General features: G+C 39.7%; 1 long non-coding RNA gene across 1 annotated transcript; it reads left to right on the top strand.

The window, feature by feature from the left end:
* Positions 1-2,434: 2,434 nt before the first annotated feature.
* Positions 2,435-7,591, top strand: LOC137424012 (uncharacterized). Its single transcript, XR_010983872.2, has 5 exons — positions 2,435-2,447; positions 2,642-2,734; positions 3,049-3,087; positions 6,067-6,199; positions 6,598-7,591. It is a non-coding gene; the product is annotated as an uncharacterized LOC137424012 (long non-coding RNA).
* The last annotated feature ends 205 nt before the right edge of the window (positions 7,592-7,796 follow it).

Genomic DNA, 7,796 nt, shown 5'->3' with positions numbered 1-7,796 from the left:
GTTTTAGAAGTTGTCAGAAACAATTGGATTTCAAGCAGGTGATTCTCCTTTGCTTTGGAATTGAACTCGCCTTTGGTGAGTTGCAGGTGCCTGCAATATAAGAATCACTCTTTCAACCAGTTTGAATGGAGAAAAGGAGTCATTCTGCTGTTTTGTGTCACTGTGTGTACCGCAATGAGCATGGAGAAAAGAAAGAAAACCAGAGAATTGTCTGAGTAGGTCAGACACACGATTGTACCCAAGCATGGACAATCTCAAGGCTTCAAGTCCATCTCCAGAGACCTTGATGTTCCTGTGTCCACCGTACGCAATGTTATCAGGAAGTTTGAGGCCCATGTCACTGCAGCCAACCTCTCTGGACGTGGCCGCAAGAGAAAACTTGATCGAAGATTACATCGAACGATTGATCGAATTATGGAGAAGGCATCTCAATCAACTGCCAAACAGATTCAAGCTGACCTTCAGACACAGAGGATATAAATTTCAACACAGTGAGTCAATTAAATCATAACACAGTATGACAATTTCAATCGCAAATTGCACCATCCGTCGCCAACTTAATGAAATGGGGTTCTATGGTAGGAGACCCTTGAGGACTCCACTGCTGAGAGAGAGACGTAAGAAAGCACGACTGGAGTTTGGCAAAACACACCTGAACAAGCCAAAATCCTTCTGGGTGAATGTCCTATGGACAGATGAGACCAAATAAGAGCTTTTTGGTAAAGCATGTCATCTCTATGTTTACAGAAAACAAAATGAAGCATTCAAAGAAAATAACACCTTCCCTACAATCAAACATGGAGGAGGTTCAGTGATGTTTTGGGGTTGCTGTGCTGTCTCTGGCACTGGGTGACTTGAATGTGTGCATGGCATCATGAAATCAAGAGATTACCAAGGCATGTGGGAGCGCAATGTTCAACCCAGTGTCAGAAAGCTGGGTCTCCGTCGAAAGTCATGGGTCTTGCAGCAGGACAATGACGCCAAACACACTTCAAAAAGCACCCTGGAATGGTTCAAGACAAAATGCTGGACTGTTCTGAAGTGGCCAGCAATGAGTCCAGATCTAAATCCCATTGAACACCTTTGGGGAGATCTGAAAACAGCAGTTGGGAGAAGGCACCTTTCAAATCTGGCAAAACCGGAGCAGTTTGCACAAGAAGAGTGGCCCAAACTACCAGTAGAGAGGTGTAGGAAGCTCATTCATGGATATAGGAAGCGCTTGACTGCAGTTATTTTGTCCAAAGGCTGTGCTACCAAATATTAAGTATAGGGTGTCAATAATTTTATCAACAGCATTTCTTTTTATTTTATGATTTAAAAGGATATATTAAGTTCTGAATGAAAAACAATGGTTCTGTAAAATTAACAGTGAAATAGAGAATTGTGGAGGCCAAATACTTTTGTCCGTTTGAACTTTGTTTTCGAGAAAATTATGAGTTATTTGAAAAAAGTGCAAGGGTGCCAATATTTTTGGCTTCGGCAGTAACCTCACACCATCCAGAACATATTCCTGACTGTTGAGGGATCACTGATCATTTGTGGCCACTTTGGTGAAATATCTTTCGTGAATTCTCAATTATTGTTCTCTTGTGTCCATCACACAGAAGGTTGTATCTGTGGAGCCCCAAGACATTTCCAGGTCTTTGTGTGAAACAATCTGTAACATCGTTCCGACCTCCTTTCTGAAGGTATGTTCGCATATATGTCACTCCAGAAACACACACGTTTTAATGCCGGGGAATATAAATTATACCAGGGCAGACATGCTCGTCCAACAAAGTGTTCCCACACTTTCCAAAAGACGAGGGCAGCCACATATGTAACCATGCTTCTACCTGCACAAATCTATGACTGTTGAGGAAATGAAACACTTTCAGGCTTTTCAGTTTAAAGGAATCAGAGGGGCCGTTTCATCCGTTACTTCTCGACTGCACCACCAATGGCCACTTCGATCTTGTGCGGTGTTCATTGCACACTTCCTAAAAGTTTTCATTGTGCGCATTTGTGACCTGTGGACATCACGGCGTTTTGATGTAACACACTTAAACTTGGCATTCTATATATCTCAAGGTGGTTCAATAGTCAATAATTCATCTCCTGCGATTTGGGTGTTGCGAGGACTCCATCTCCATCCCGAGTTTGGGTGTTGTGAGGACGTTATTCGGCTAAGAACATATTTATATATCTCAGAGGATGAGTTGTTCATTTATGAAGTAAATTTACAATAAAATGTTCAAATAAAGGTTACATTTAGTGATCCGATCTGCCAGGAACTTAATTTTCACTAATGGAGATTTTGGTGATGATTTTTCGATCCAAAACCCCACTCCCTGAACCAGACTTATCAGCACTTGTACCCTTTTGGGTCGGACCTGCATTCTCAACCTGACAAATGCATCACAGAAGGGATTATGAGTTCACCTTTCCTGGTGTTGTTGATACATCCTGTCAGTGCTCACGTGTGGATGATTCCAATAAGCATATCACTCGTCCAATCCTACCCAGAACACCACTAATCTCATACCAAACGAATATCGACAAAATGCTCCTCTGAGTGCCCCCTCACCCTCAATACTGATCACGATTTCAGTGAAATCTTTGATTAATTCTCAATTCTTCTCCTCTTGTGTCCATCACACAGGAAACTGTTCCATCTGTTCCTCAGAAGATTATAGGGGTTTTCAGGTATTTGTACAATGGAATTCATAACATCGGTCCGACCTCCTTTCTGAAGGTATGGTCACACACATCATTCGAGAAACACACACACTTTAATCCCAGAGGATATAAATACCACCATGACATACATGCAGAGCCAACTGAACATGTACACACTTCATAACAGGCCAGGACAACCACATACGCAGTGACATAGCCACTCGCAAAACCACATCTGTAACCACACACACCATGCAGAATATATCCCAAACTGTTGAGAGATAACTGATCATCTGTGGCCACTTTGTTGAAATATGTCTCATTAATTCTCAATTATTGTTTTCTTCTGTCCATCACACATTTTTTCATGTCCCTTTTCATGTCTCTCAGAAGTCCGAAGTTAACATCCTTCCGACCTCCTTTCTGAAGGTATGATCGCAAACACATCACTCAAACACACGCTTTAATCCCAGAGGGGTCCTGACTTAACACACTCAAACATGGCGTCCTAGCTCAAGAGGGTTGAACGCACGGTTAGTTTCCTGCAGTAGAATCATCAAGCAACTCATGGGCCGAAATTACACGTGTGGGTTTTGCGAGATTGTGTGATGTCTAGAACAGGTTTACTTATTTTAGTGGATGAGTTGTTCATTTATGAAGTAAATTAAAATTAAAATGTTCCTCCAGAGGTTAAATTTAGCGATCTGATCTGCCCGAAATTTATGGAGATCTTGGTGATGAACATTAGATCCAAGACCAGACTCGTCCCCGGGGTGGTCCCTCATCATCACTTGTCCCATTTAGGGTCAAACCTGCATTCTCAACCTCTTATAACGAAACAGAAGTAAAGCAGCAGAGGTTGTGAGTGCAGAGGACAATGTAAAAGATACAGGTGATGTGATGAAGATGGCTAATGGACATCAAAAGGCAAATTCGGAAAAGTATCACCGCTCAAAAAGAGCTTGAGCGAATGTAAAAAAATTAATGTTTTCCCGGTGTTACCAGTGTTGCTTCGTTTGGGTTGAAGTCGCGTGAACGGAAATGGACAGTTTGTGTTGAAATCACTGACGAGTATGGGTTAGTTTGGGTTGAAATGACGATTACGAGTATTGGTTAGTTTGGGTTAAAATCACTTTGACAGGTGTTATTAATTATAATAACTAGAACTGCCACTTTATAACTGTTGGTAGTGATGGTCGGGTGCAAAGACGTCGCACTTTGATCAGACACGTGACCAATGAAGTCCTCTTTAAAAAAAAAAAACTCGATTCAGAATTGGATATTAAAAATGAAATTTAAAGGAATTCAAACAATACTCAGATTCAAAATAAATTTCAATAATGGCTGCCAGAAATGCAACCGACGATGTTTAAATTACCAAACTGTATTCCAAAATACTCGTTAATCATGTGTGTGAAGTTTCACATCGTTCTTTTAAGCTGTACTGAAGTGAAAAAAATATTCTGCTTCTTCTTCTTCATAAAACGTTTCTTCTTCTTCACATACATATAATATTCTGGCTGCCAGAGCATGTGATCTATCACATTTAAATTTTGTAAAGTTTGACTTCAACAGCATAAGCGGTTTCATGGAAAGTTTTTTTAAAATTTTTTTTATTCAATATGGCTGCCCAACCACATGGCCTTTGAGATAATTAAAAAATGTCCGCCGCCTAGGATTGGGAAGGAGTTCATGTGTGTGATGTTTTGTGTTCATTGGATAAGGTTCGCTTTTTTTATCCAATATGGCTGCCGAACAATGTGACCCATGACTTGATCGTTTTCAACATATATTCCCCAAGGCTCTTAGATCATATGTGTGGCGTTTCACATCGATCTCATGAGCCGTTTTGGAGAAGGTTTGCATTTTCAATCCAATATGGCTGCCGAATCATGAAACCAATGACATCATCAATACTAGAACGGCACTCAGTAGAGAGCATACCTCCGCCTGGTTGGCCATATCAATCAATGGTGAAGAATCCCTTAAAAATTCTGCAAGCTGGATCGGATCCGGATCTTCACCAAAATTGAATCGATTCTTCTTTGTCACACACACAACCTGTCCAACAAGTTTCGTCAAAATCCATCCATAAACTTTTGAGATATTCTGCTATGCATCGTTTTTGGCCCGATCTCCCAATGGTGAAGAATCACTTGAAAAAATTAAATAATTATCATACCCGAATCCATATTGAGATCTTCACCAAAATCCAATCGAATCGTCCTTGTCAGACACCTAACCGGTCCACCAAGTTTCGTCCAAATCCGTCCACAACTTTTTGAAATACCCTGCTATGTATAGTTTTTGGCCCTATCTCCCAATGGTGAAGAATCATTTAAAAAATTCTCGTAGTCGGATCCAAATCCGGATCTTCACCAAAATCTAATCATTCCGTACTTGTCACATACGCTACAACTGTGACAAATTTCGTCCGAATCCGTCCACATGTTTTTGAGATATTTTGTTCACAGACAAAAGGACAGACAAAAGACAGGGGTGAAAACATAACCTCCTTCACCTTTGTTGGCGGAGGTAATAATTCTCCCATACAATTTTTGCCCCGATGATGCTCAATACATTTCAAACTTATTGGATTCAGCGTTGTACTTATGACCGGATTAAGCCTTGTATATGAAGGCACCCATGATGTCATGATCAACATGTATTTTACTCCCCGTGGGGAGTTCTTGACAATGTGTCAATTTTCAATTTTTTTCATAGAGCGTTTTCAGAGATACAGAGGTGCAAAGTTTTTTGTTTGTTTTTTCCAAAATGGCACCCGCACCTCGTGACCTATGGTATCATTATTGCCATTAAAAAAATAATTTTACAGGAGGTGCTCCTTTGGTGAAAATTCCGTGGCAATCGCTCAAGCGGGTTGCAGAGAAAATGAATTTAAAAGAAAATAAACGTCCAAAAACGGGAGAATAAAAAATATTAATAAACTCAACAAAAACAATTAGGTTCCAGTGTTCTGTCATCGTGTTCATTGAAGCGGTCATTCTGGTGTTTCACAGGCAGGGTGTTTCTTCAATGTATGTGTCGTCCTGCGGATGTTGGTAAAGCTGGTCATTCCGTTTGCCGGCATTAGTTGTTGGACATTAAATATCCCATGGTGTCATTCGCGAAGAGTTGGCAACCTATCACTGGCACCATGAACAAATTACAAATTTCTTATACAACTATTGCTGGGAAGGTTATGGCAAACCACCCAGTTTAACCTTTCCAAAAACCCGCTTACTTTTTTTTTATATTTATGTGTAAATGTGCATGTATTTGTAACATGTATAAGGGTAAGTGGGATCCATAGCTATAATGTATGAAGTATTTAATAATGCATTGTCTAAATGCGTTGTGGGACTAAAGCATTTTTCCTAAACTCAGTTTTCTGACATTTTTTTACAGATCGATCCTGACACCTGCCCATGGGAGCCCTCCATGTGGAGCTCCCTAAAGTGCGCTCCAACACATTGGTTGACTCCAGCAACTGAGATCCCTGGAAATGAAACCGCATGTCTGGATGATATGGATGTTCACCGTAAGTTGATTTTGATGCTGAATGTAAAATATGTTGAGAGAACAAGGAAATAGTAGTGATTCGTAAGTTGGGCGGACCGTTTCATTGCATTACCTTTTGTGATAATTTCTGCATTGCAGATATAACAACAGGTTGAGAACTACTTGTATAACTGTGATTTTTGTGATTTTAAATGATATTTGGCCTCGTTTTATTTTCACACTGAAATGTTGGAATCATAATTATTTTCCACTCTCACAAGTGGCAACAACTTTCACCATGTTAAGCCTCAGAGGAATTTGGAGTGACGAACGGCTGATCTGCGTTTGTTTTGCTTAATTTGATTTCAAAGTCATCCAAGTAAAATTTTCTCTTTCTTTTGACCCATGTTTTGCTCATTGCAAACCCAAACCCTTCAGAATGTCTGGACTTTATTTCAATGCAAGACCAGGAAGAAGAGATGGTGGAGATTAACATCTACAAAATCGTCTTTCATGATTTCATGTTGTGTGCAATTCTTTGGCAATTCTATGGATTATTTTCTGATTTACAAAGTGGATAAAGAGACTGAAAAAGATGTGCACCAATAAAATGCACCACAAAAAGAGGAAGAGGAGATGCACTTGCAAGCTTGAAAGCAAAAGACCAACCCTATGGTCAAGTTCCTGGGGTAAGGTGCTGCAGGATATGTGGGCAAGAACCTGACCCAATCATGAAGCGTTACCATGATGCTCCCCTACGAGCACACTCTACAACGACGACGACACCCACACCCTACAACGGGCACACCCTACAACAATAACATGATGCTCCCCGACAACGAGCTGACCCAGTCATGGTGCTTTGCCTCAAGTTTAAGAGGGGTCAGATGACGTGATGCTTCCTACAATGAGCTGCACAGAAACTGGCGGCAATGTGCCAGGCGGCTCTCCATCACGCATTTCTTCCACTCTGGTCCTTCCAGGCCAACAACATCATCACCCTGTCCTGCTTCTTTTTTTTCTGACACGATATTTTTCTGATGCCCTGGACTATCCTGAACATGAAATGGAATGTTAACATTGCACAAGGTGGGATGAACTTGTCATTTTGGCCTAATATTTAGAGGTACGCTCAAAACGGTCATTGCAGCAGTAATTTGTGCGGTAATTACGACAGTAATACACACAAATATAACAGTAATACATCCAAATGTAACAGTAATACACACAAATATAACAGTAATACACACAAATATAACAGTAATACACACAAATATAACAGTAATACACACAAATATAACAGTAATACACACAAATATAACAGTAATACACACAAATATAACAATAATACATACAAATGTAACAGTAATACACACAAATATAACAGTAATACACAAATATAACAGTAATACACACAAATATAACAATAATACATACAAATGTAACAGTAATACATACAAATATAACAGTAATACACACAAATATAACAGTAATACATACAAATATAACAGTAATACACACAAATATAACAGTAATACATACAAATATAACAGTAATACATACAAATGTAACAGTAATACACAAAAATATAACAGTAATACACACAAATATAACAGTAATACATACAAATGTAACAG

Source organism: Myxine glutinosa, chromosome 3, assembly GCF_964187855.1.
Source record: "Myxine glutinosa chromosome 3, kmMyxGlut1.1, whole genome shotgun sequence".
In the NCBI taxonomy this organism is placed as follows: domain Eukaryota; kingdom Metazoa; phylum Chordata; class Myxini; order Myxiniformes; family Myxinidae; genus Myxine; species Myxine glutinosa.
The sequence above is the reverse complement of the archived record's forward strand: the minus strand, read 5'-3'. Positions and strand labels throughout refer to the sequence as shown.